The sequence below is a fragment of the Siphateles boraxobius genome, unplaced genomic scaffold, assembly GCF_051911475.1.
Source record: "Siphateles boraxobius isolate OS27281-9 unplaced genomic scaffold, OSU_SipBor_1 393, whole genome shotgun sequence".
Lineage (NCBI taxonomy): Eukaryota > Metazoa > Chordata > Actinopteri > Cypriniformes > Leuciscidae > Siphateles > Siphateles boraxobius.
The window spans coordinates 25,953-45,374 of record NW_027509023.1 but is presented as its reverse complement, the minus strand read 5'-3'; the positions used below and the strand labels follow the sequence as shown (position 1 = coordinate 45,374).

The 19,422-nt window shown below is 40.9% G+C and overlaps 51 non-coding genes across 51 annotated transcripts; all 51 read right to left on the bottom strand.

Moving 5' to 3' along the window:
• Positions 1-268: 268 nt before the first annotated feature.
• On the bottom strand, positions 269-387 carry LOC143705517 (5S ribosomal RNA). Its single transcript, XR_013192435.1, has one exon. It is a non-coding gene; the product is annotated as a 5S ribosomal RNA (ribosomal RNA).
• A 363-nt stretch (positions 388-750) lies between these two features.
• On the bottom strand, positions 751-869 carry LOC143705516 (5S ribosomal RNA). The gene has a single exon (XR_013192434.1). It is a non-coding gene; the product is annotated as a 5S ribosomal RNA (ribosomal RNA).
• Positions 870-1,031: 162 nt separating this feature from the next.
• On the bottom strand, positions 1,032-1,150 carry LOC143705587 (5S ribosomal RNA). Its single transcript, XR_013192504.1, has one exon. It is a non-coding gene; the product is annotated as a 5S ribosomal RNA (ribosomal RNA).
• A 162-nt stretch (positions 1,151-1,312) lies between these two features.
• Positions 1,313-1,431, bottom strand: LOC143705515 (5S ribosomal RNA). Its single transcript, XR_013192433.1, has one exon. It is a non-coding gene; the product is annotated as a 5S ribosomal RNA (ribosomal RNA).
• Positions 1,432-1,804: 373 nt separating this feature from the next.
• Positions 1,805-1,923, bottom strand: LOC143705513 (5S ribosomal RNA). Its single transcript, XR_013192431.1, has one exon. It is a non-coding gene; the product is annotated as a 5S ribosomal RNA (ribosomal RNA).
• Positions 1,924-2,295: 372 nt separating this feature from the next.
• LOC143705512 (5S ribosomal RNA) lies at positions 2,296-2,414 on the bottom strand. Its single transcript, XR_013192430.1, has one exon. It is a non-coding gene; the product is annotated as a 5S ribosomal RNA (ribosomal RNA).
• A 162-nt stretch (positions 2,415-2,576) lies between these two features.
• Positions 2,577-2,695, bottom strand: LOC143705511 (5S ribosomal RNA). Its single transcript, XR_013192429.1, has one exon. It is a non-coding gene; the product is annotated as a 5S ribosomal RNA (ribosomal RNA).
• A 373-nt stretch (positions 2,696-3,068) lies between these two features.
• On the bottom strand, positions 3,069-3,187 carry LOC143705510 (5S ribosomal RNA). The gene has a single exon (XR_013192428.1). It is a non-coding gene; the product is annotated as a 5S ribosomal RNA (ribosomal RNA).
• A 363-nt stretch (positions 3,188-3,550) lies between these two features.
• On the bottom strand, positions 3,551-3,669 carry LOC143705508 (5S ribosomal RNA). The gene has a single exon (XR_013192427.1). It is a non-coding gene; the product is annotated as a 5S ribosomal RNA (ribosomal RNA).
• Positions 3,670-3,831: 162 nt separating this feature from the next.
• Positions 3,832-3,950, bottom strand: LOC143705586 (5S ribosomal RNA). Its single transcript, XR_013192503.1, has one exon. It is a non-coding gene; the product is annotated as a 5S ribosomal RNA (ribosomal RNA).
• Positions 3,951-4,112: 162 nt separating this feature from the next.
• Positions 4,113-4,231, bottom strand: LOC143705507 (5S ribosomal RNA). Its single transcript, XR_013192426.1, has one exon. It is a non-coding gene; the product is annotated as a 5S ribosomal RNA (ribosomal RNA).
• Positions 4,232-4,604: 373 nt separating this feature from the next.
• LOC143705506 (5S ribosomal RNA) lies at positions 4,605-4,723 on the bottom strand. The gene has a single exon (XR_013192425.1). It is a non-coding gene; the product is annotated as a 5S ribosomal RNA (ribosomal RNA).
• Positions 4,724-5,094: 371 nt separating this feature from the next.
• LOC143705505 (5S ribosomal RNA) lies at positions 5,095-5,213 on the bottom strand. Its single transcript, XR_013192424.1, has one exon. It is a non-coding gene; the product is annotated as a 5S ribosomal RNA (ribosomal RNA).
• Positions 5,214-5,375: 162 nt separating this feature from the next.
• LOC143705504 (5S ribosomal RNA) lies at positions 5,376-5,494 on the bottom strand. The gene has a single exon (XR_013192423.1). It is a non-coding gene; the product is annotated as a 5S ribosomal RNA (ribosomal RNA).
• Positions 5,495-5,867: 373 nt separating this feature from the next.
• On the bottom strand, positions 5,868-5,986 carry LOC143705503 (5S ribosomal RNA). Its single transcript, XR_013192422.1, has one exon. It is a non-coding gene; the product is annotated as a 5S ribosomal RNA (ribosomal RNA).
• A 363-nt stretch (positions 5,987-6,349) lies between these two features.
• On the bottom strand, positions 6,350-6,468 carry LOC143705501 (5S ribosomal RNA). Its single transcript, XR_013192420.1, has one exon. It is a non-coding gene; the product is annotated as a 5S ribosomal RNA (ribosomal RNA).
• A 162-nt stretch (positions 6,469-6,630) lies between these two features.
• Positions 6,631-6,749, bottom strand: LOC143705500 (5S ribosomal RNA). Its single transcript, XR_013192419.1, has one exon. It is a non-coding gene; the product is annotated as a 5S ribosomal RNA (ribosomal RNA).
• A 363-nt stretch (positions 6,750-7,112) lies between these two features.
• Positions 7,113-7,231, bottom strand: LOC143705499 (5S ribosomal RNA). The gene has a single exon (XR_013192418.1). It is a non-coding gene; the product is annotated as a 5S ribosomal RNA (ribosomal RNA).
• A 162-nt stretch (positions 7,232-7,393) lies between these two features.
• Positions 7,394-7,512, bottom strand: LOC143705585 (5S ribosomal RNA). The gene has a single exon (XR_013192502.1). It is a non-coding gene; the product is annotated as a 5S ribosomal RNA (ribosomal RNA).
• Positions 7,513-7,674: 162 nt separating this feature from the next.
• On the bottom strand, positions 7,675-7,793 carry LOC143705498 (5S ribosomal RNA). The gene has a single exon (XR_013192417.1). It is a non-coding gene; the product is annotated as a 5S ribosomal RNA (ribosomal RNA).
• A 373-nt stretch (positions 7,794-8,166) lies between these two features.
• LOC143705497 (5S ribosomal RNA) lies at positions 8,167-8,285 on the bottom strand. Its single transcript, XR_013192416.1, has one exon. It is a non-coding gene; the product is annotated as a 5S ribosomal RNA (ribosomal RNA).
• A 372-nt stretch (positions 8,286-8,657) lies between these two features.
• Positions 8,658-8,776, bottom strand: LOC143705496 (5S ribosomal RNA). Its single transcript, XR_013192415.1, has one exon. It is a non-coding gene; the product is annotated as a 5S ribosomal RNA (ribosomal RNA).
• Positions 8,777-8,938: 162 nt separating this feature from the next.
• Positions 8,939-9,057, bottom strand: LOC143705495 (5S ribosomal RNA). Its single transcript, XR_013192414.1, has one exon. It is a non-coding gene; the product is annotated as a 5S ribosomal RNA (ribosomal RNA).
• A 373-nt stretch (positions 9,058-9,430) lies between these two features.
• LOC143705494 (5S ribosomal RNA) lies at positions 9,431-9,549 on the bottom strand. The gene has a single exon (XR_013192413.1). It is a non-coding gene; the product is annotated as a 5S ribosomal RNA (ribosomal RNA).
• A 363-nt stretch (positions 9,550-9,912) lies between these two features.
• LOC143705493 (5S ribosomal RNA) lies at positions 9,913-10,031 on the bottom strand. Its single transcript, XR_013192412.1, has one exon. It is a non-coding gene; the product is annotated as a 5S ribosomal RNA (ribosomal RNA).
• A 162-nt stretch (positions 10,032-10,193) lies between these two features.
• LOC143705492 (5S ribosomal RNA) lies at positions 10,194-10,312 on the bottom strand. Its single transcript, XR_013192411.1, has one exon. It is a non-coding gene; the product is annotated as a 5S ribosomal RNA (ribosomal RNA).
• Positions 10,313-10,675: 363 nt separating this feature from the next.
• LOC143705490 (5S ribosomal RNA) lies at positions 10,676-10,794 on the bottom strand. Its single transcript, XR_013192409.1, has one exon. It is a non-coding gene; the product is annotated as a 5S ribosomal RNA (ribosomal RNA).
• A 162-nt stretch (positions 10,795-10,956) lies between these two features.
• On the bottom strand, positions 10,957-11,075 carry LOC143705592 (5S ribosomal RNA). The gene has a single exon (XR_013192509.1). It is a non-coding gene; the product is annotated as a 5S ribosomal RNA (ribosomal RNA).
• Positions 11,076-11,237: 162 nt separating this feature from the next.
• Positions 11,238-11,356, bottom strand: LOC143705489 (5S ribosomal RNA). Its single transcript, XR_013192408.1, has one exon. It is a non-coding gene; the product is annotated as a 5S ribosomal RNA (ribosomal RNA).
• A 371-nt stretch (positions 11,357-11,727) lies between these two features.
• Positions 11,728-11,846, bottom strand: LOC143705488 (5S ribosomal RNA). The gene has a single exon (XR_013192407.1). It is a non-coding gene; the product is annotated as a 5S ribosomal RNA (ribosomal RNA).
• Positions 11,847-12,008: 162 nt separating this feature from the next.
• Positions 12,009-12,127, bottom strand: LOC143705487 (5S ribosomal RNA). The gene has a single exon (XR_013192406.1). It is a non-coding gene; the product is annotated as a 5S ribosomal RNA (ribosomal RNA).
• A 373-nt stretch (positions 12,128-12,500) lies between these two features.
• On the bottom strand, positions 12,501-12,619 carry LOC143705486 (5S ribosomal RNA). The gene has a single exon (XR_013192405.1). It is a non-coding gene; the product is annotated as a 5S ribosomal RNA (ribosomal RNA).
• Positions 12,620-12,982: 363 nt separating this feature from the next.
• LOC143705485 (5S ribosomal RNA) lies at positions 12,983-13,101 on the bottom strand. Its single transcript, XR_013192404.1, has one exon. It is a non-coding gene; the product is annotated as a 5S ribosomal RNA (ribosomal RNA).
• Positions 13,102-13,263: 162 nt separating this feature from the next.
• LOC143705584 (5S ribosomal RNA) lies at positions 13,264-13,382 on the bottom strand. The gene has a single exon (XR_013192501.1). It is a non-coding gene; the product is annotated as a 5S ribosomal RNA (ribosomal RNA).
• A 162-nt stretch (positions 13,383-13,544) lies between these two features.
• Positions 13,545-13,663, bottom strand: LOC143705484 (5S ribosomal RNA). Its single transcript, XR_013192403.1, has one exon. It is a non-coding gene; the product is annotated as a 5S ribosomal RNA (ribosomal RNA).
• Positions 13,664-14,034: 371 nt separating this feature from the next.
• LOC143705482 (5S ribosomal RNA) lies at positions 14,035-14,153 on the bottom strand. Its single transcript, XR_013192402.1, has one exon. It is a non-coding gene; the product is annotated as a 5S ribosomal RNA (ribosomal RNA).
• Positions 14,154-14,315: 162 nt separating this feature from the next.
• Positions 14,316-14,434, bottom strand: LOC143705481 (5S ribosomal RNA). Its single transcript, XR_013192401.1, has one exon. It is a non-coding gene; the product is annotated as a 5S ribosomal RNA (ribosomal RNA).
• A 372-nt stretch (positions 14,435-14,806) lies between these two features.
• LOC143705480 (5S ribosomal RNA) lies at positions 14,807-14,925 on the bottom strand. The gene has a single exon (XR_013192400.1). It is a non-coding gene; the product is annotated as a 5S ribosomal RNA (ribosomal RNA).
• A 363-nt stretch (positions 14,926-15,288) lies between these two features.
• On the bottom strand, positions 15,289-15,407 carry LOC143705478 (5S ribosomal RNA). The gene has a single exon (XR_013192398.1). It is a non-coding gene; the product is annotated as a 5S ribosomal RNA (ribosomal RNA).
• A 162-nt stretch (positions 15,408-15,569) lies between these two features.
• Positions 15,570-15,688, bottom strand: LOC143705583 (5S ribosomal RNA). The gene has a single exon (XR_013192500.1). It is a non-coding gene; the product is annotated as a 5S ribosomal RNA (ribosomal RNA).
• Positions 15,689-15,850: 162 nt separating this feature from the next.
• On the bottom strand, positions 15,851-15,969 carry LOC143705477 (5S ribosomal RNA). Its single transcript, XR_013192397.1, has one exon. It is a non-coding gene; the product is annotated as a 5S ribosomal RNA (ribosomal RNA).
• A 162-nt stretch (positions 15,970-16,131) lies between these two features.
• On the bottom strand, positions 16,132-16,250 carry LOC143705476 (5S ribosomal RNA). Its single transcript, XR_013192396.1, has one exon. It is a non-coding gene; the product is annotated as a 5S ribosomal RNA (ribosomal RNA).
• A 373-nt stretch (positions 16,251-16,623) lies between these two features.
• On the bottom strand, positions 16,624-16,742 carry LOC143705475 (5S ribosomal RNA). The gene has a single exon (XR_013192395.1). It is a non-coding gene; the product is annotated as a 5S ribosomal RNA (ribosomal RNA).
• A 162-nt stretch (positions 16,743-16,904) lies between these two features.
• LOC143705581 (5S ribosomal RNA) lies at positions 16,905-17,023 on the bottom strand. Its single transcript, XR_013192498.1, has one exon. It is a non-coding gene; the product is annotated as a 5S ribosomal RNA (ribosomal RNA).
• A 162-nt stretch (positions 17,024-17,185) lies between these two features.
• LOC143705474 (5S ribosomal RNA) lies at positions 17,186-17,304 on the bottom strand. Its single transcript, XR_013192394.1, has one exon. It is a non-coding gene; the product is annotated as a 5S ribosomal RNA (ribosomal RNA).
• Positions 17,305-17,466: 162 nt separating this feature from the next.
• Positions 17,467-17,585, bottom strand: LOC143705473 (5S ribosomal RNA). The gene has a single exon (XR_013192393.1). It is a non-coding gene; the product is annotated as a 5S ribosomal RNA (ribosomal RNA).
• A 363-nt stretch (positions 17,586-17,948) lies between these two features.
• On the bottom strand, positions 17,949-18,067 carry LOC143705472 (5S ribosomal RNA). The gene has a single exon (XR_013192392.1). It is a non-coding gene; the product is annotated as a 5S ribosomal RNA (ribosomal RNA).
• A 162-nt stretch (positions 18,068-18,229) lies between these two features.
• On the bottom strand, positions 18,230-18,348 carry LOC143705580 (5S ribosomal RNA). Its single transcript, XR_013192497.1, has one exon. It is a non-coding gene; the product is annotated as a 5S ribosomal RNA (ribosomal RNA).
• Positions 18,349-18,510: 162 nt separating this feature from the next.
• Positions 18,511-18,629, bottom strand: LOC143705471 (5S ribosomal RNA). Its single transcript, XR_013192391.1, has one exon. It is a non-coding gene; the product is annotated as a 5S ribosomal RNA (ribosomal RNA).
• Positions 18,630-18,791: 162 nt separating this feature from the next.
• LOC143705470 (5S ribosomal RNA) lies at positions 18,792-18,910 on the bottom strand. Its single transcript, XR_013192390.1, has one exon. It is a non-coding gene; the product is annotated as a 5S ribosomal RNA (ribosomal RNA).
• Positions 18,911-19,283: 373 nt separating this feature from the next.
• LOC143705469 (5S ribosomal RNA) lies at positions 19,284-19,402 on the bottom strand. Its single transcript, XR_013192389.1, has one exon. It is a non-coding gene; the product is annotated as a 5S ribosomal RNA (ribosomal RNA).
• Positions 19,403-19,422: the final 20 nt, after the last annotated feature.

Here is a 19,422-nt window from a genome sequence, read left to right as displayed (position 1 = left end):
TCTCAGAGACTTTTTAAGGCTTTTTGAAGAAGCTCAGGGACTCTTTTTTTTTTTTCTTAAAAAAGCTTACAACACCTAGTATTCCCATGCGCCCTCCCATCCAAGTACTAACCAGGCCTTATTTAAAAGCTTAGACCATTAGTGAAGAAGACTAAGAAGAACTTTTGAAAAAACTCAAACTCTTTCATGCTTTCTGAAGAATCTCAGAGACTTTTTAAGGCTTTTTGAAGCTCAGGCACTCTTTTTTTTTTTTTTTTTTTTTTTTAAAAGCTTACAGCACCTGGTATTCCCAGGCGGTCTCCCATCCAAGTACTAACCAGGCCCGACCCTGCTTAGCTTCCGAGATCAGACGAGATCGGGCGTGCCCAAGGTGGTATGGCCGTAAGCTAAAACTGCTGCCAAAATTGGGCTATTTAAAAGGTTAGACCATTAGTGAAGAAAACTAAGAACAACTTTTGAAAAAACTCAAGCTCTTTCATGCTTTCTGAAGAATCTCAGAGACTTTTTAAGGCTTTTTGAAGAAGCTCAGGGACTCTTTTTTTTTTTTCTTAAAAAAGCTTACAACACCTAGTATTCCCATGCGGCCTCCCATCCAAGTACTAACCAGGCCTTATTTAAAAGCTTAGACCATTAGTGAAGAAGACTAAGAAGAACTTTTGAAAAAACTCAAACTCTTTCATGCTTTCTGAAGAATCTCAGAGACTTTTTAAGGCTTTTTGAAGCTCAGGGACTCTTTTTTTTTTTTTTAAAAGCTTACAGCACCTGGTATTCCCAGGCGGTCTCCCATCCAAGTACTAACCAGGCCCGACCCTGCTTAGCTTCCGAGATCAGACGAGATCGGGCGTGCCCAAGGTGGTATGGCCGTAAGCGAATACTGCTGCCAAAATTGGGCTATTTAAAAGGTTAGACCATTAGTGAAGAAAACTAAGAACAACTTTTGAAAAAACTCAAACTCTTTCATGCTTTCTGAAGAATCTCAGAGACTTTTTAAGGCTTTTTGAAGCTCAGGCACTCTTTTTTTTTTTTTTAAAAGCTTACAGCACCTGGTATTCCCAGGCGGTCTCCCATCCAAGTACTAACCAGGCCCGACCCTGCTTAGCTTCCGAGATCAGACGAGATCGGGCGTGCCCAAGGTGGTATGGACGTAAGCTAAAACTGCTGCCAAAATTGGGCTATTTAAAAGGTTAGACCATTAGTGAAGAAAACTAAGAACAACTTTTGAAAAAACTCAAGCTCTTTCTTGCTTTCTGAAGAATCTCAGAGACTTTTTAAGGCTTTTTGAAGCTCAGGGACTCTTTTTTTTTTTTTTAAAAGCTTACAGCACCTGGTATTCCCAGGCGGTCTCCCATCCAAGTACTAACCAGGCCCGACCCTGCTTAGCTTCCGAGATCAGACGAGATCGGGCGTGCCCAAGGTGGTATGGCCGTAAGCTAAAACTGCTGCCAAAATTGGGCTATTTAAAAGGTTAGACCATTAGTGAAGAAAACTAAGAACAACTTTTGAAAAAACTCAAGCTCTTTCTTGCTTTCTGAAGAATCTCAGAGACTTTTTAAGGCTTTTTGAAGAAGCTCAGGGACTCTTTTTTTTTTTTCTTAAAAAAGCTTACAACACCTAGTATTCCCATGCGCCCTCCCATCCAAGTACTAACCAGGCCTTATTTAAAAGCTTAGACCATTAGTGAAGAAGACTAAGAAGAACTTTTGAAAAAACTCAAACTCTTTCATGCTTTCTGAAGAATCTCAGAGACTTTTTAAGGCTTTTTGAAGCTCAGGCACTCTTTTTTTTTTTTTTTTTTTTTTTTAAAAGCTTACAGCACCTGGTATTCCCAGGCGGTCTCCCATCCAAGTACTAACCAGGCCCGACCCTGCTTAGCTTCCGAGATCAGACGAGATCGGGCGTGCCCAAGGTGGTATGGCCGTAAGCTAAAACTGCTGCCAAAATTGGGCTATTTAAAAGGTTAGACCATTAGTGAAGAAAACTAAGAACAACTTTTGAAAAAACTCAAGCTCTTTCATGCTTTCTGAAGAATCTCAGAGACTTTTTAAGGCTTTTTGAAGAAGCTCAGGGACTCTTTTTTTTTTTTCTTAAAAAAGCTTACAACACCTAGTATTCCCATGCGGCCTCCCATCCAAGTACTAACCAGGCCTTATTTAAAAGCTTAGACCATTAGTGAAGAAGACTAAGAAGAACTTTTGAAAAAACTCAAACTCTTTCATGCTTTCTGAAGAATCTCAGAGACTTTTTAAGGCTTTTTGAAGCTCAGGCACTCTTTTTTTTTTTTTTTTTTTTTTTAAAAGCTTACAGCACCTGGTATTCCCAGGCGGTCTCCCATCCAAGTACTAACCAGGCCCGACCCTGCTTAGCTTCCGAGATCAGACGAGATCGGGCGTGCCCAAGGTGGTATGGCCGTAAGCGAAAACTGCTGCCAAAATTGGGCTATTTAAAAGGTTAGACCATTAGTGAAGAAAACTAAGAACAACTTTTGAAAAAACTCAAACTCTTTCATGCTTTCTGAAGAATCTCAGAGACTTTTTAAGGCTTTTTGAAGCTCAGGGACTCTTTTTTTTTTTTTTAAAAGCTTACAGCACCTGGTATTCCCAGGCGGTCTCCCATCCAAGTACTAACCAGGCCCGACCCTGCTTAGCTTCCGAGATCAGACGAGATCGGGCGTGCCCAAGGTGGTATGGCCGTAAGCTAAAACTGCTGCCAAAATTGGGCTATTTAAAAGGTTAGACCATTAGTGAAGAAAACTAAGAACAACTTTTGAAAAAACTCAAGCTCTTTCTTGCTTTCTGAAGAATCTCAGAGACTTTTTAAGGCTTTTTGAAGAAGCTCAGGGACTCTTTTTTTTTTTTCTTAAAAAAGCTTACAACACCTAGTATTCCCATGCGCCCTCCCATCCAAGTACTAACCAGGCCTTATTTAAAAGCTTAGACCATTAGTGAAGAAGACTAAGAAGAACTTTTGAAAAAACTCAAACTCTTTCATGCTTTCTGAAGAATCTCAGAGACTTTTTAAGGCTTTTTGAAGCTCAGGCACTCTTTTTTTTTTTTTTTTTTTTTTTTAAAAGCTTACAGCACCTGGTATTCCCAGGCGGTCTCCCATCCAAGTACTAACCAGGCCCGACCCTGCTTAGCTTCCGAGATCAGACGAGATCGGGCGTGCCCAAGGTGGTATGGCCGTAAGCTAAAACTGCTGCCAAAATTGGGCTATTTAAAAGGTTAGACCATTAGTGAAGAAAACTAAGAACAACTTTTGAAAAAACTCAAGCTCTTTCATGCTTTCTGAAGAATCTCAGAGACTTTTTAAGGCTTTTTGAAGAAGCTCAGGGACTCTTTTTTTTTTTTCTTAAAAAAGCTTACAACACCTAGTATTCCCATGCGGCCTCCCATCCAAGTACTAACCAGGCCTTATTTAAAAGCTTAGACCATTAGTGAAGAAGACTAAGAAGAACTTTTGAAAAAACTCAAACTCTTTCATGCTTTCTGAAGAATCTCAGAGACTTTTTAAGGCTTTTTGAAGCTCAGGGACTCTTTTTTTTTTTTTTAAAAGCTTACAGCACCTGGTATTCCCAGGCGGTCTCCCATCCAAGTACTAACCAGGCCCGACCCTGCTTAGCTTCCGAGATCAGACGAGATCGGGCGTGCCCAAGGTGGTATGGCCGTAAGCGAATACTGCTGCCAAAATTGGGCTATTTAAAAGGTTAGACCATTAGTGAAGAAAACTAAGAACAACTTTTGAAAAAACTCAAACTCTTTCATGCTTTCTGAAGAATCTCAGAGACTTTTTAAGGCTTTTTGAAGCTCAGGCACTCTTTTTTTTTTTTTTAAAAGCTTACAGCACCTGGTATTCCCAGGCGGTCTCCCATCCAAGTACTAACCAGGCCCGACCCTGCTTAGCTTCCGAGATCAGACGAGATCGGGCGTGCCCAAGGTGGTATGGACGTAAGCTAAAACTGCTGCCAAAATTGGGCTATTTAAAAGGTTAGACCATTAGTGAAGAAAACTAAGAACAACTTTTGAAAAAACTCAAGCTCTTTCTTGCTTTCTGAAGAATCTCAGAGACTTTTTAAGGCTTTTTGAAGCTCAGGGACTCTTTTTTTTTTTTTTAAAAGCTTACAGCACCTGGTATTCCCAGGCGGTCTCCCATCCAAGTACTAACCAGGCCCGACCCTGCTTAGCTTCCGAGATCAGACGAGATCGGGCGTGCCCAAGGTGGTATGGCCGTAAGCTAAAACTGCTGCCAAAATTGGGCTATTTAAAAGGTTAGACCATTAGTGAAGAAAACTAAGAACAACTTTTGAAAAAACTCAAGCTCTTTCTTGCTTTCTGAAGAATCTCAGAGACTTTTTAAGGCTTTTTGAAGAAGCTCAGGGACTCTTTTTTTTTTTTCTTAAAAAAGCTTACAACACCTAGTATTCCCATGCGCCCTCCCATCCAAGTACTAACCAGGCCTTATTTAAAAGCTTAGACCATTAGTGAAGAAGACTAAGAAGAACTTTTGAAAAAACTCAAACTCTTTCATGCTTTCTGAAGAATCTCAGAGACTTTTTAAGGCTTTTTGAAGCTCAGGCACTCTTTTTTTTTTTTTTTTTTTTTTTTAAAAGCTTACAGCACCTGGTATTCCCAGGCGGTCTCCCATCCAAGTACTAACCAGGCCCGACCCTGCTTAGCTTCCGAGATCAGACGAGATCGGGCGTGCCCAAGGTGGTATGGCCGTAAGCTAAAACTGCTGCCAAAATTGGGCTATTTAAAAGGTTAGACCATTAGTGAAGAAAACTAAGAACAACTTTTGAAAAAACTCAAGCTCTTTCATGCTTTCTGAAGAATCTCAGAGACTTTTTAAGGCTTTTTGAAGAAGCTCAGGGACTCTTTTTTTTTTTTCTTAAAAAAGCTTACAACACCTAGTATTCCCATGCGGCCTCCCATCCAAGTACTAACCAGGCCTTATTTAAAAGCTTAGACCATTAGTGAAGAAGACTAAGAAGAACTTTTGAAAAAACTCAAACTCTTTCATGCTTTCTGAAGAATCTCAGAGACTTTTTAAGGCTTTTTGAAGCTCAGGCACTCTTTTTTTTTTTTTTTTTTTTTTAAAAGCTTACAGCACCTGGTATTCCCAGGCGGTCTCCCATCCAAGTACTAACCAGGCCCGACCCTGCTTAGCTTCCGAGATCAGACGAGATCGGGCGTGCCCAAGGTGGTATGGCCGTAAGCGAAAACTGCTGCCAAAATTGGGCTATTTAAAAGGTTAGACCATTAGTGAAGAAAACTAAGAACAACTTTTGAAAAAACTCAAACTCTTTCATGCTTTCTGAAGAATCTCAGAGACTTTTTAAGGCTTTTTGAAGCTCAGGGACTCTTTTTTTTTTTTTTAAAAGCTTACAGCACCTGGTATTCCCAGGCGGTCTCCCATCCAAGTACTAACCAGGCCCGACCCTGCTTAGCTTCCGAGATCAGACGAGATCGGGCGTGCCCAAGGTGGTATGGCCGTAAGCTAAAACTGCTGCCAAAATTGGGCTATTTAAAAGGTTAGACCATTAGTGAAGAAAACTAAGAACAACTTTTGAAAAAACTCAAGCTCTTTCTTGCTTTCTGAAGAATCTCAGAGACTTTTTAAGGCTTTTTGAAGAAGCTCAGGGACTCTTTTTTTTTTTTCTTAAAAAAGCTTACAACACCTAGTATTCCCATGCGCCCTCCCATCCAAGTACTAACCAGGCCTTATTTAAAAGCTTAGACCATTAGTGAAGAAGACTAAGAAGAACTTTTGAAAAAACTCAAACTCTTTCATGCTTTCTGAAGAATCTCAGAGACTTTTTAAGGCTTTTTGAAGCTCAGGCACTCTTTTTTTTTTTTTTTTTTTTTTTTAAAAGCTTACAGCACCTGGTATTCCCAGGCGGTCTCCCATCCAAGTACTAACCAGGCCCGACCCTGCTTAGCTTCCGAGATCAGACGAGATCGGGCGTGCCCAAGGTGGTATGGCCGTAAGCTAAAACTGCTGCCAAAATTGGGCTATTTAAAAGGTTAGACCATTAGTGAAGAAAACTAAGAACAACTTTTGAAAAAACTCAAGCTCTTTCATGCTTTCTGAAGAATCTCAGAGACTTTTTAAGGCTTTTTGAAGAAGCTCAGGGACTCTTTTTTTTTTTTCTTAAAAAAGCTTACAACACCTAGTATTCCCATGCGGCCTCCCATCCAAGTACTAACCAGGCCTTATTTAAAAGCTTAGACCATTAGTGAAGAAGACTAAGAAGAACTTTTGAAAAAACTCAAACTCTTTCATGCTTTCTGAAGAATCTCAGAGACTTTTTAAGGCTTTTTGAAGCTCAGGGACTCTTTTTTTTTTTTTTAAAAGCTTACAGCACCTGGTATTCCCAGGCGGTCTCCCATCCAAGTACTAACCAGGCCCGACCCTGCTTAGCTTCCGAGATCAGACGAGATCGGGCGTGCCCAAGGTGGTATGGCCGTAAGCGAATACTGCTGCCAAAATTGGGCTATTTAAAAGGTTAGACCATTAGTGAAGAAAACTAAGAACAACTTTTGAAAAAACTCAAACTCTTTCATGCTTTCTGAAGAATCTCAGAGACTTTTTAAGGCTTTTTGAAGCTCAGGCACTCTTTTTTTTTTTTTTAAAAGCTTACAGCACCTGGTATTCCCAGGCGGTCTCCCATCCAAGTACTAACCAGGCCCGACCCTGCTTAGCTTCCGAGATCAGACGAGATCGGGCGTGCCCAAGGTGGTATGGCCGTAAGCTAAAACTGCTGCCAAAATTGGGCTATTTAAAAGGTTAGACCATTAGTGAAGAAAACTAAGAACAACTTTTGAAAAAACTCAAGCTCTTTCATGCTTTCTGAAGAATCTCAGAGACTTTTTAAGGCTTTTTGAAGAAGCTCAGGGACTCTTTTTTTTTTTTCTTAAAAAAGCTTACAACACCTAGTATTCCCATGCGGCCTCCCATCCAAGTACTAACCAGGCCTTATTTAAAAGCTTAGACCATTAGTGAAGAAGACTAAGAAGAACTTTTGAAAAAACTCAAACTCTTTCATGCTTTCTGAAGAATCTCAGAGACTTTTTAAGGCTTTTTGAAGCTCAGGGACTCTTTTTTTTTTTTTTAAAAGCTTACAGCACCTGGTATTCCCAGGCGGTCTCCCATCCAAGTACTAACCAGGCCCGACCCTGCTTAGCTTCCGAGATCAGACGAGATCGGGCGTGCCCAAGGTGGTATGGCCGTAAGCGAATACTGCTGCCAAAATTGGGCTATTTAAAAGGTTAGACCATTAGTGAAGAAAACTAAGAACAACTTTTGAAAAAACTCAAACTCTTTCATGCTTTCTGAAGAATCTCAGAGACTTTTTAAGGCTTTTTGAAGCTCAGGCACTCTTTTTTTTTTTTTTAAAAGCTTACAGCACCTGGTATTCCCAGGCGGTCTCCCATCCAAGTACTAACCAGGCCCGACCCTGCTTAGCTTCCGAGATCAGACGAGATCGGGCGTGCCCAAGGTGGTATGGACGTAAGCTAAAACTGCTGCCAAAATTGGGCTATTTAAAAGGTTAGACCATTAGTGAAGAAAACTAAGAACAACTTTTGAAAAAACTCAAGCTCTTTCTTGCTTTCTGAAGAATCTCAGAGACTTTTTAAGGCTTTTTGAAGCTCAGGGACTCTTTTTTTTTTTTTTAAAAGCTTACAGCACCTGGTATTCCCAGGCGGTCTCCCATCCAAGTACTAACCAGGCCCGACCCTGCTTAGCTTCCGAGATCAGACGAGATCGGGCGTGCCCAAGGTGGTATGGCCGTAAGCTAAAACTGCTGCCAAAATTGGGCTATTTAAAAGGTTAGACCATTAGTGAAGAAAACTAAGAACAACTTTTGAAAAAACTCAAGCTCTTTCTTGCTTTCTGAAGAATCTCAGAGACTTTTTAAGGCTTTTTGAAGAAGCTCAGGGACTCTTTTTTTTTTTTCTTAAAAAAGCTTACAACACCTAGTATTCCCATGCGCCCTCCCATCCAAGTACTAACCAGGCCTTATTTAAAAGCTTAGACCATTAGTGAAGAAGACTAAGAAGAACTTTTGAAAAAACTCAAACTCTTTCATGCTTTCTGAAGAATCTCAGAGACTTTTTAAGGCTTTTTGAAGCTCAGGCACTCTTTTTTTTTTTTTTTTTTTTTTTTAAAAGCTTACAGCACCTGGTATTCCCAGGCGGTCTCCCATCCAAGTACTAACCAGGCCCGACCCTGCTTAGCTTCCGAGATCAGACGAGATCGGGCGTGCCCAAGGTGGTATGGCCGTAAGCTAAAACTGCTGCCAAAATTGGGCTATTTAAAAGGTTAGACCATTAGTGAAGAAAACTAAGAACAACTTTTGAAAAAACTCAAGCTCTTTCATGCTTTCTGAAGAATCTCAGAGACTTTTTAAGGCTTTTTGAAGAAGCTCAGGGACTCTTTTTTTTTTTTCTTAAAAAAGCTTACAACACCTAGTATTCCCATGCGGCCTCCCATCCAAGTACTAACCAGGCCTTATTTAAAAGCTTAGACCATTAGTGAAGAAGACTAAGAAGAACTTTTGAAAAAACTCAAACTCTTTCATGCTTTCTGAAGAATCTCAGAGACTTTTTAAGGCTTTTTGAAGCTCAGGCACTCTTTTTTTTTTTTTTTTTTTTTTTAAAAGCTTACAGCACCTGGTATTCCCAGGCGGTCTCCCATCCAAGTACTAACCAGGCCCGACCCTGCTTAGCTTCCGAGATCAGACGAGATCGGGCGTGCCCAAGGTGGTATGGCCGTAAGCGAAAACTGCTGCCAAAATTGGGCTATTTAAAAGGTTAGACCATTAGTGAAGAAAACTAAGAACAACTTTTGAAAAAACTCAAACTCTTTCATGCTTTCTGAAGAATCTCAGAGACTTTTTAAGGCTTTTTGAAGCTCAGGGACTCTTTTTTTTTTTTTTAAAAGCTTACAGCACCTGGTATTCCCAGGCGGTCTCCCATCCAAGTACTAACCAGGCCCGACCCTGCTTAGCTTCCGAGATCAGACGAGATCGGGCGTGCCCAAGGTGGTATGGCCGTAAGCTAAAACTGCTGCCAAAATTGGGCTATTTAAAAGGTTAGACCATTAGTGAAGAAAACTAAGAACAACTTTTGAAAAAACTCAAGCTCTTTCTTGCTTTCTGAAGAATCTCAGAGACTTTTTAAGGCTTTTTGAAGAAGCTCAGGGACTCTTTTTTTTTTTTCTTAAAAAAGCTTACAACACCTAGTATTCCCATGCGCCCTCCCATCCAAGTACTAACCAGGCCTTATTTAAAAGCTTAGACCATTAGTGAAGAAGACTAAGAAGAACTTTTGAAAAAACTCAAACTCTTTCATGCTTTCTGAAGAATCTCAGAGACTTTTTAAGGCTTTTTGAAGCTCAGGCACTCTTTTTTTTTTTTTTTTTTTTTTTTAAAAGCTTACAGCACCTGGTATTCCCAGGCGGTCTCCCATCCAAGTACTAACCAGGCCCGACCCTGCTTAGCTTCCGAGATCAGACGAGATCGGGCGTGCCCAAGGTGGTATGGCCGTAAGCTAAAACTGCTGCCAAAATTGGGCTATTTAAAAGGTTAGACCATTAGTGAAGAAAACTAAGAACAACTTTTGAAAAAACTCAAGCTCTTTCATGCTTTCTGAAGAATCTCAGAGACTTTTTAAGGCTTTTTGAAGAAGCTCAGGGACTCTTTTTTTTTTTTCTTAAAAAAGCTTACAACACCTAGTATTCCCATGCGGCCTCCCATCCAAGTACTAACCAGGCCTTATTTAAAAGCTTAGACCATTAGTGAAGAAGACTAAGAAGAACTTTTGAAAAAACTCAAACTCTTTCATGCTTTCTGAAGAATCTCAGAGACTTTTTAAGGCTTTTTGAAGCTCAGGGACTCTTTTTTTTTTTTTTAAAAGCTTACAGCACCTGGTATTCCCAGGCGGTCTCCCATCCAAGTACTAACCAGGCCCGACCCTGCTTAGCTTCCGAGATCAGACGAGATCGGGCGTGCCCAAGGTGGTATGGCCGTAAGCGAATACTGCTGCCAAAATTGGGCTATTTAAAAGGTTAGACCATTAGTGAAGAAAACTAAGAACAACTTTTGAAAAAACTCAAACTCTTTCATGCTTTCTGAAGAATCTCAGAGACTTTTTAAGGCTTTTTGAAGCTCAGGCACTCTTTTTTTTTTTTTTAAAAGCTTACAGCACCTGGTATTCCCAGGCGGTCTCCCATCCAAGTACTAACCAGGCCCGACCCTGCTTAGCTTCCGAGATCAGACGAGATCGGGCGTGCCCAAGGTGGTATGGCCGTAAGCTAAAACTGCTGCCAAAATTGGGCTATTTAAAAGGTTAGACCATTAGTGAAGAAAACTAAGAACAACTTTTGAAAAAACTCAAGCTCTTTCATGCTTTCTGAAGAATCTCAGAGACTTTTTAAGGCTTTTTGAAGAAGCTCAGGGACTCTTTTTTTTTTTTCTTAAAAAAGCTTACAACACCTAGTATTCCCATGCGGCCTCCCATCCAAGTACTAACCAGGCCTTATTTAAAAGCTTAGACCATTAGTGAAGAAGACTAAGAAGAACTTTTGAAAAAACTCAAACTCTTTCATGCTTTCTGAAGAATCTCAGAGACTTTTTAAGGCTTTTTGAAGCTCAGGGACTCTTTTTTTTTTTTTTAAAAGCTTACAGCACCTGGTATTCCCAGGCGGTCTCCCATCCAAGTACTAACCAGGCCCGACCCTGCTTAGCTTCCGAGATCAGACGAGATCGGGCGTGCCCAAGGTGGTATGGCCGTAAGCGAATACTGCTGCCAAAATTGGGCTATTTAAAAGGTTAGACCATTAGTGAAGAAAACTAAGAACAACTTTTGAAAAAACTCAAACTCTTTCATGCTTTCTGAAGAATCTCAGAGACTTTTTAAGGCTTTTTGAAGCTTAGGCACTCTTTTTTTTTTTTTTAAAAGCTTACAGCACCTGGTATTCCCAGGCGGTCTCCCATCCAAGTACTAACCAGGCCCGACCCTGCTTAGCTTCCGAGATCAGACGAGATCGGGCATGCCCAAGGTGGTATGGACGTAAGCTAAAACTGCTGCCAAAATTGGGCTATTTAAAAGGTTAGACCATTAGTGAAGAAAACTAAGAACAACTTTTGAAAAAACTCAAGCTCTTTCTTGCTTTCTGAAGAATCTCAGAGACTTTTTAAGGCTTTTTGAAGCTCAGGGACTCTTTTTTTTTTTTTTAAAAGCTTACAGCACCTGGTATTCCCAGGCGGTCTCCCATCCAAGTACTAACCAGGCCCGACCCTGCTTAGCTTCCGAGATCAGACGAGATCGGGCGTGCCCAAGGTGGTATGGCCGTAAGCTAAAACTGCTGCCAAAATTGGGCTATTTAAAAGGTTAGACCATTAGTGAAGAAAACTAAGAACAACTTTTGAAAAAACTCAAGCTCTTTCATGCTTTCTGAAGAATCTCAGAGACTTTTTAAGGCTTTTTGAAGAAGCTCAGGGACTCTTTTTTTTTTTTCTTAAAAAAGCTTACAACACCTAGTATTCCCATGCGGCCTCCCATCCAAGTACTAACCAGGCCTTATTTAAAAGCTTAGACCATTAGTGAAGAAGACTAAGAAGAACTTTTGAAAAAACTCAAACTCTTTCATGCTTTCTGAAGAATCTCAGAGACTTTTTAAGGCTTTTTGAAGCTCAGGCACTCTTTTTTTTTTTTTTTTTTTTTTAAAAGCTTACAGCACCTGGTATTCCCAGGCGGTCTCCCATCCAAGTACTAACCAGGCCCGACCCTGCTTAGCTTCCGAGATCAGACGAGATCGGGCGTGCCCAAGGTGGTATGGCCGTAAGCGAAAACTGCTGCCAAAATTGGGCTATTTAAAAGGTTAGACCATTAGTGAAGAAAACTAAGAACAACTTTTGAAAAAACTCAAACTCTTTCATGCTTTCTGAAGAATCTCAGAGACTTTTTAAGGCTTTTTGAAGCTCAGGGACTCTTTTTTTTTTTTTTAAAAGCTTACAGCACCTGGTATTCCCAGGCGGTCTCCCATCCAAGTACTAACCAGGCCCGACCCTGCTTAGCTTCCGAGATCAGACGAGATCGGGCGTGCCCAAGGTGGTATGGCCGTAAGCTAAAACTGCTGCCAAAATTGGGCTATTTAAAAGGTTAGACCATTAGTGAAGAAAACTAAGAACAACTTTTGAAAAAACTCAAGCTCTTTCTTGCTTTCTGAAGAATCTCAGAGACTTTTTAAGGCTTTTTGAAGAAGCTCAGGGACTCTTTTTTTTTTTTCTTAAAAAAGCTTACAACACCTAGTATTCCCATGCGCCCTCCCATCCAAGTACTAACCAGGCCTTATTTAAAAGCTTAGACCATTAGTGAAGAAGACTAAGAAGAACTTTTGAAAAAACTCAAACTCTTTCATGCTTTCTGAAGAATCTCAGAGACTTTTTAAGGCTTTTTGAAGCTCAGGCACTCTTTTTTTTTTTTTTTTTTTTTTTTAAAAGCTTACAGCACCTGGTATTCCCAGGCGGTCTCCCATCCAAGTACTAACCAGGCCCGACCCTGCTTAGCTTCCGAGATCAGACGAGATCGGGCGTGCCCAAGGTGGTATGGCCGTAAGCTAAAACTGCTGCCAAAATTGGGCTATTTAAAAGGTTAGACCATTAGTGAAGAAAACTAAGAACAACTTTTGAAAAAACTCAAGCTCTTTCATGCTTTCTGAAGAATCTCAGAGACTTTTTAAGGCTTTTTGAAGAAGCTCAGGGACTCTTTTTTTTTTTTCTTAAAAAAGCTTACAACACCTAGTATTCCCATGCGGCCTCCCATCCAAGTACTAACCAGGCCTTATTTAAAAGCTTAGACCATTAGTGAAGAAGACTAAGAAGAACTTTTGAAAAAACTCAAACTCTTTCATGCTTTCTGAAGAATCTCAGAGACTTTTTAAGGCTTTTTGAAGCTCAGGGACTCTTTTTTTTTTTTTTAAAAGCTTACAGCACCTGGTATTCCCAGGCGGTCTCCCATCCAAGTACTAACCAGGCCCGACCCTGCTTAGCTTCCGAGATCAGACGAGATCGGGCGTGCCCAAGGTGGTATGGCCGTAAGCGAATACTGCTGCCAAAATTGGGCTATTTAAAAGGTTAGACCATTAGTGAAGAAAACTAAGAACAACTTTTGAAAAAACTCAAACTCTTTCATGCTTTCTGAAGAATCTCAGAGACTTTTTAAGGCTTTTTGAAGCTTAGGCACTCTTTTTTTTTTTTTTAAAAGCTTACAGCACCTGGTATTCCCAGGCGGTCTCCCATCCAAGTACTAACCAGGCCCGACCCTGCTTAGCTTCCGAGATCAGACGAGATCGGGCGTGCCCAAGGTGGTATGGACGTAAGCTAAAACTGCTGCCAAAATTGGGCTATTTAAAAGGTTAGACCATTAGTGAAGAAAACTAAGAACAACTTTTGAAAAAACTCAAGCTCTTTCTTGCTTTCTGAAGAATCTCAGAGACTTTTTAAGGCTTTTTGAAGCTCAGGGACTCTTTTTTTTTTTTTTAAAAGCTTACAGCACCTGGTATTCCCAGGCGGTCTCCCATCCAAGTACTAACCAGGCCCGACCCTGCTTAGCTTCCGAGATCAGACGAGATCGGGCGTGCCCAAGGTGGTATGGCCGTAAGCTAAAACTGCTGCCAAAATTGGGCTATTTAAAAGGTTAGACCATTAGTGAAGAAAACTAAGAACAACTTTTGAAAAAACTCAAGCTCTTTCATGCTTTCTGAAGAATCTCAGTGACTTTTTAAGGCTTTTTGAAGAAGCTCAGGGACTCTTTTTTTTTTTTCTTAAAAAAGCTTACAACACCTAGTATTCCCATGCGGCCTCCCATCCAAGTACTAACCAGGCCTTATTTAAAAGCTTAGACCATTAGTGAAGAAGACTAAGAAGAACTTTTGAAAAAACTCAAACTCTTTCATGCTTTCTGAAGAATCTCAGAGACTTTTTAAGGCTTTTTGAAGCTCAGGCACTCTTTTTTTTTTTTTTTTTTTTTTAAAAGCTTACAGCACCTGGTATTCCCAGGCGGTCTCCCATCCAAGTACTAACCAGGCCCGACCCTGCTTAGCTTCCGAGATCAGACGAGATCGGGCGTGCCCAAGGTGGTATGGCCGTAAGCGAAAACTGCTGCCAAAATTGGGCTATTTAAAAGGTTAGACCATTAGTGAAGAAAACTAAGAACAACTTTTGAAAAAACTCAAACTCTTTCATGCTTTCTGAAGAATCTCAGAGACTTTTTAAGGCTTTTTGAAGCTCAGGGACTCTTTTTTTTTTTTTTAAAAGCTTACAGCACCTGGTATTCCCAGGCGGTCTCCCATCCAAGTACTAACCAGGCCCGACCCTGCTTAGCTTCCGAGATCAGACGAGATCGGGCGTGCCCAAGGTGGTATGGCCGTAAGCTAAAACTGCTGCCAAAATTGGGCTATTTAAAAGGTTAGACCATTAGTGAAGAAAACTAAGAACAACTTTTGAAAAAACTCAAGCTCTTTCTTGCTTTCTGAAGAATCTCAGAGACTTTTTAAGGCTTTTTGAAGAAGCTCAGGGACTCTTTTTTTTTTTTCTTAAAAAAGCTTACAACACCTAGTATTCCCATGCGCCCTCCCATCCAAGTACTAACCAGGCCTTATTTAAAAGCTTAGACCATTAGTGAAGAAGACTAAGAAGAACTTTTGAAAAAACTCAAACTCTTTCATGCTTTCTGAAGAATCTCAGAGACTTTTTAAGGCTTTTTGAAGCTCAGGCACTCTTTTTTTTTTTTTTTTTTTTTTTAAAAGCTTACAGCACCTGGTATTCCCAGGCGGTCTCCCATCCAAGTACTAACCAGGCCCGACCCTGCTTAGCTTCCGAGATCAGACGAGATCGGGCGTGCCCAAGGTGGTATGGCCGTAAGCTAAAACTGCTGCCAAAATTGGGCTATTTAAAAGGTTAGACCATTAGTGAAGAAAACTAAGAACAACTTTTGAAAAAACTCAAGCTCTTTCATGCTTTCTGAAGAATCTCAGAGACTTTTTAAGGCTTTTTGAAGAAGCTCAGGGACTCTTTTTTTTTTTTCTTAAAAAAGCTTACAACACCTAGTATTCCCATGCGGCCTCCCATCCAAGTACTAACCAGGCCTTATTTAAAAGCTTAGACCATTAGTGAAGAAGACTAAGAAGAACTTTTGAAAAAACTCAAACTCTTTCATGCTTTCTGAAGAATCTCAGAGACTTTTTAAGGCTTTTTGAAGCTCAGGGACTCTTTTTTTTTTTTTTAAAAGCTTACAGCACCTGGTATTCCCAGGCGGTCTCCCATCCAAGTACTAACCAGGCCCGACCCTGCTTAGCTTCCGAGATCAGACGAGATCGGGCGTGCCCAAGGTGGTATGGCCGTAAGCGAATACTGCTGCCAAAATTGGGCTATTTAAAAGGTTAGACCATTAGTGAAGAAAACTAAGAACAACTTTTGAAAAAACTCAAACTCTTTCATGCTTTCTGAAGAATCTCAGAGACTTTTTAAGGCTTTTTGAAGCTCAGGCACTCTTTTTTTTTTTTTTAAAAGCTTACAGCACCTGGTATTCCCAGGCGGTCTCCCATCCAAGTACTAACCAGGCCCGACCCTGCTTAGCTTCCGAGATCAGACGAGATCGGGCGTGCCCAAGGTGGTATGGACGTAAGCTAAAACTGCTGCCAAAATTGGGCTATTTAAAAGGTTAGACCATTAGTGAAGAAAACTAAGAACAACTTTTGAAAAAACTCAAGCTCTTTCTTGCTTTCTGAAGAATCTCAGAGACTTTTTAAGGCTTTTTGAAGCTCAGGGACTCTTTTTTTTTTTTTTAAAAGCTTACAGCACCTGGTATTCCCAGGCGGTCTCCCATCCAAGTACTAACCAGGCCCGACCCTGCTTAGCTTCCGAGATCAGACGAGATCGGGCGTGCCCAAGGTGGTATGGCCGTAAGCGAAAACTGCTGCCAAAATTGGGCTATTTAAAAGGTTAGACCATTAGTGAAGAAAACTAAGAACAACTTTTGAAAAAACTCAAACTCTTTCATGCTTTCTGAAGAATCTCAGAGACTTTTTAAGGCTTTTTGAAGCTCAGGGACTCTTTTTTTTTTTTTTAAAAGCTTACAGCACCTGGTATTCCCAGGCGGTCTCCCATCCAAGTACTAACCAGGCCCGACCCTGCTTAGCTTCCGAGATCAGACGAGATCGGGCGTGCCCAAGGTGGTATGGCCGTAAGCTAAAACTGCTGCCAAAATTGGGCTATTTAAAAGGTTAGACCATTAGTGAAGAAAACTAAGAACAACTTTTGAAAAAACTCAAGCTCTTTCTTGCTTTCTGAAGAATCTCAGAGACTTTTTAAGGCTTTTTGAAGAAGCTCAGGGACTCTTTTTTTTTTTTCTTAAAAAAGCTTACAACACCTAGTATTCCCATGCGCCCTCCCATCCAAGTACTAACCAGGCCTTATTTAAAAGCTTAGACCATTAGTGAAGAAGACTAAGAAGAACTTTTGAAAAAACTCAAACTCTTTCATGCTTTCTGAAGAATCTCAGAGACTTTTTAAGGCTTTTTGAAGCTCAGGCACTCTTTTTTTTTTTTTTTTTTTTTTTTAAAAGCTTACAGCACCTGGTATTCCCAGGCGGTCTCCCATCCAAGTACTAACCAGGCCCGACCCTGCTTAGCTTCCGAGATCAGACGAGATCGGGCGTGCCCAAGGTGGTATGGCCGTAAGCGAATACTGCTGCCAAAATTGGGCTATTTAAAAGGTTAGACCATTAGTGAAGAAAACTAAGAACAACTTTTGAAAAAACTCAAACTCTTTCATGCTTTCTGAAGAATCTCAGAGACTTTTTAAGGCTTTTTGAAGCTCAGGCACTCTTTTTTTTTTTTTTAAAAGCTTACAGCACCTGGTATTCCCAGGCGGTCTCCCATCCAAGTACTAACCAGGCCCGACCCTGCTTAGCTTCCGAGATCAGACGAGATCGGGCGTGCCCAAGGTGGTATGGACGTAAGCTAAAACTGCTGCCAAAATTGGGCTATTTAAAAGGTTAGACCATTAGTGAAGAAAACTAAGAACAACTTTTGAAAAAACTCAAGCTCTTTCTTGCTTTCTGAAGAATCTCAGAGACTTTTTAAGGCTTTTTGAAGCTCAGGGACTCTTTTTTTTTTTTTTAAAAGCTTACAGCACCTGGTATTCCCAGGCGGTCTCCCATCCAAGTACTAACCAGGCCCGACCCTGCTTAGCTTCCGAGATCAGACGAGATCGGGCGTGCCCAAGGTGGTATGGCCGTAAGCGAAAACTGCTGCCAAAATTGGGCTATTTAAAAGGTTAGACCATTAGTGAAGAAAACTAAGAACAACTTTTGAAAAAACTCAAACTCTTTCATGCTTTCTGAAGAATCTCAGAGACTTTTTAAGGCTTTTTGAAGCTCAGGGACTCTTTTTTTTTTTTTTAAAAGCTTACAGCACCTGGTATTCCCAGGCGGTCTCCCATCCAAGTACTAACCAGGCCCGACCCTGCTTAGCTTCCGAGATCAGACGAGATCGGGCGTGCCCAAGGTGGTATGGCCGTAAGCTAAAACTGCTGCCAAAATTGGGCTATTTAAAAGGTTAGACCATTAGTGAAGAAAACTAAGAACAACTTTTGAAAAAACTCAAGCTCTTTCATGCTTTCTGAAGAATCTCAGAGACTTTTTAAGGCTTTTTGAAGAAGCTCAGGGACTCTTTTTTTTTTTTCTTAAAAAAGCTTACAACACCTAGTATTCCCATGCGGCCTCCCATCCAAGTACTAACCAGGCCTTATTTAAAAGCTTAGACCATTAGTGAAGAAGACTAAGAAGAACTTTTGAAAAAACTCAAACTCTTTCATGCTTTCTGAAGAATCTCAGAGACTTTTTAAGGCTTTTTGAAGCTCAGGGACTCTTTTTTTTTTTTTTAAAAGCTTACAGCACCTGGTATTCCCAGGCGGTCTCCCATCCAAGTACTAACCAGGCCCGACCCTGCTTAGCTTCCGAGATCAGACGAGATCGGGCGTGCCCAAGGTGGTATGGCCGTAAGCGAATACTGCTGCCAAAATTGGGCTATTTAAAAGGTTAGACCATTAGTGAAGAAAACTAAGAACAACTTTTGAAAAAACTCAAACTCTTTCATGCTTTCTGAAGAATCTCAGAGACTTTTTAAGGCTTTTTGAAGCTCAGGCACTCTTTTTTTTTTTTTTAAAAGCTTACAGCACCTGGTATTCCCAGGCGGTCTCCCATCCAAGTACTAACCAGGCCCGACCCTGCTTAGCTTCCGAGATCAGACGAGATCGGGCGTGCCCAAGGTGGTATGGACGTAAGCTAAAACTGCTGCCAAAATTGGGCTATTTAAAAGGTTAGACCATTAGTGAAGAAAACTAAGAACAACTTTTGAAAAAACTCAAGCTCTTTCTTGCTTTCTGAAGAATCTCAGAGACTTTTTAAGGCTTTTTGAAGCTCAGGGACTCTTTTTTTTTTTTTTAAAAGCTTACAGCACCTGGTATTCCCAGGCGGTCTCCCATCCAAGTACTAACCAGGCCCGACCCTGCTTAGCTTCCGAGATCAGACGAGATCGGGCGTGCCCAAGGTGGTATGGCCGTAAGCGAAAACTGCTGCCAAAATTGGGCTATTTAAAAGGTTAGACCATTAGTGAAGAAAACTAAGAACAACTTTTGAAAAAACTCAAACTCTTTCATGCTTTCTGAAGAATCTCAGAGACTTTTTAAGGCTTTTTGAAGCTCAGGGACTCTTTTTTTTTTTTTTAAAAGCTTACAGCACCTGGTATTCCCAGGCGGTCTCCCATCCAAGTACTAACCAGGCCCGACCCTGCTTAGCTTCCGAGATCAGACGAGATCGGGCGTGCCCAAGGTGGTATGGCCGTAAGCTAAAACTGCTGCCAAAATTGGGCTATTTAAAAGGTTAGACCATTAGTGAAGAAAACTAAGAACAACTTTTGAAAAAACTCAAGCTCTTTCTTGCTTTCTGAAGAATCTCAGAGACTTTTTAAGGCTTTTTGAAGAAGCTCAGGGACTCTTTTTTTTTTTTCTTAAAAAAGCTTACAACACCTAGTATTCCCATGCGCCCTCCCATCCAAGTACTAACCAGGCCTTATTTAAAAGCTTAGACCATTAGTGAAGAAGACTAAGAAGAACTTTTGAAAAAACTCAAACTCTTTCATGCTTTCTGAAGAATCTCAGAGACTTTTTAAGGCTTTTTGAAGCTCAGGCACTCTTTTTTTTTTTTTTTTTTTTTTTTAAAAGCTTACAGCACCTGGTATTCCCAGGCGGTCTCCCATCCAAGTACTAACCAGGCCCGACCCTGCTTAGCTTCCGAGATCAGACGAGATCGGGCGTGCCCAAGGTGGTATGGCCGTAAGCGAATACTGCTGCCAAAATTG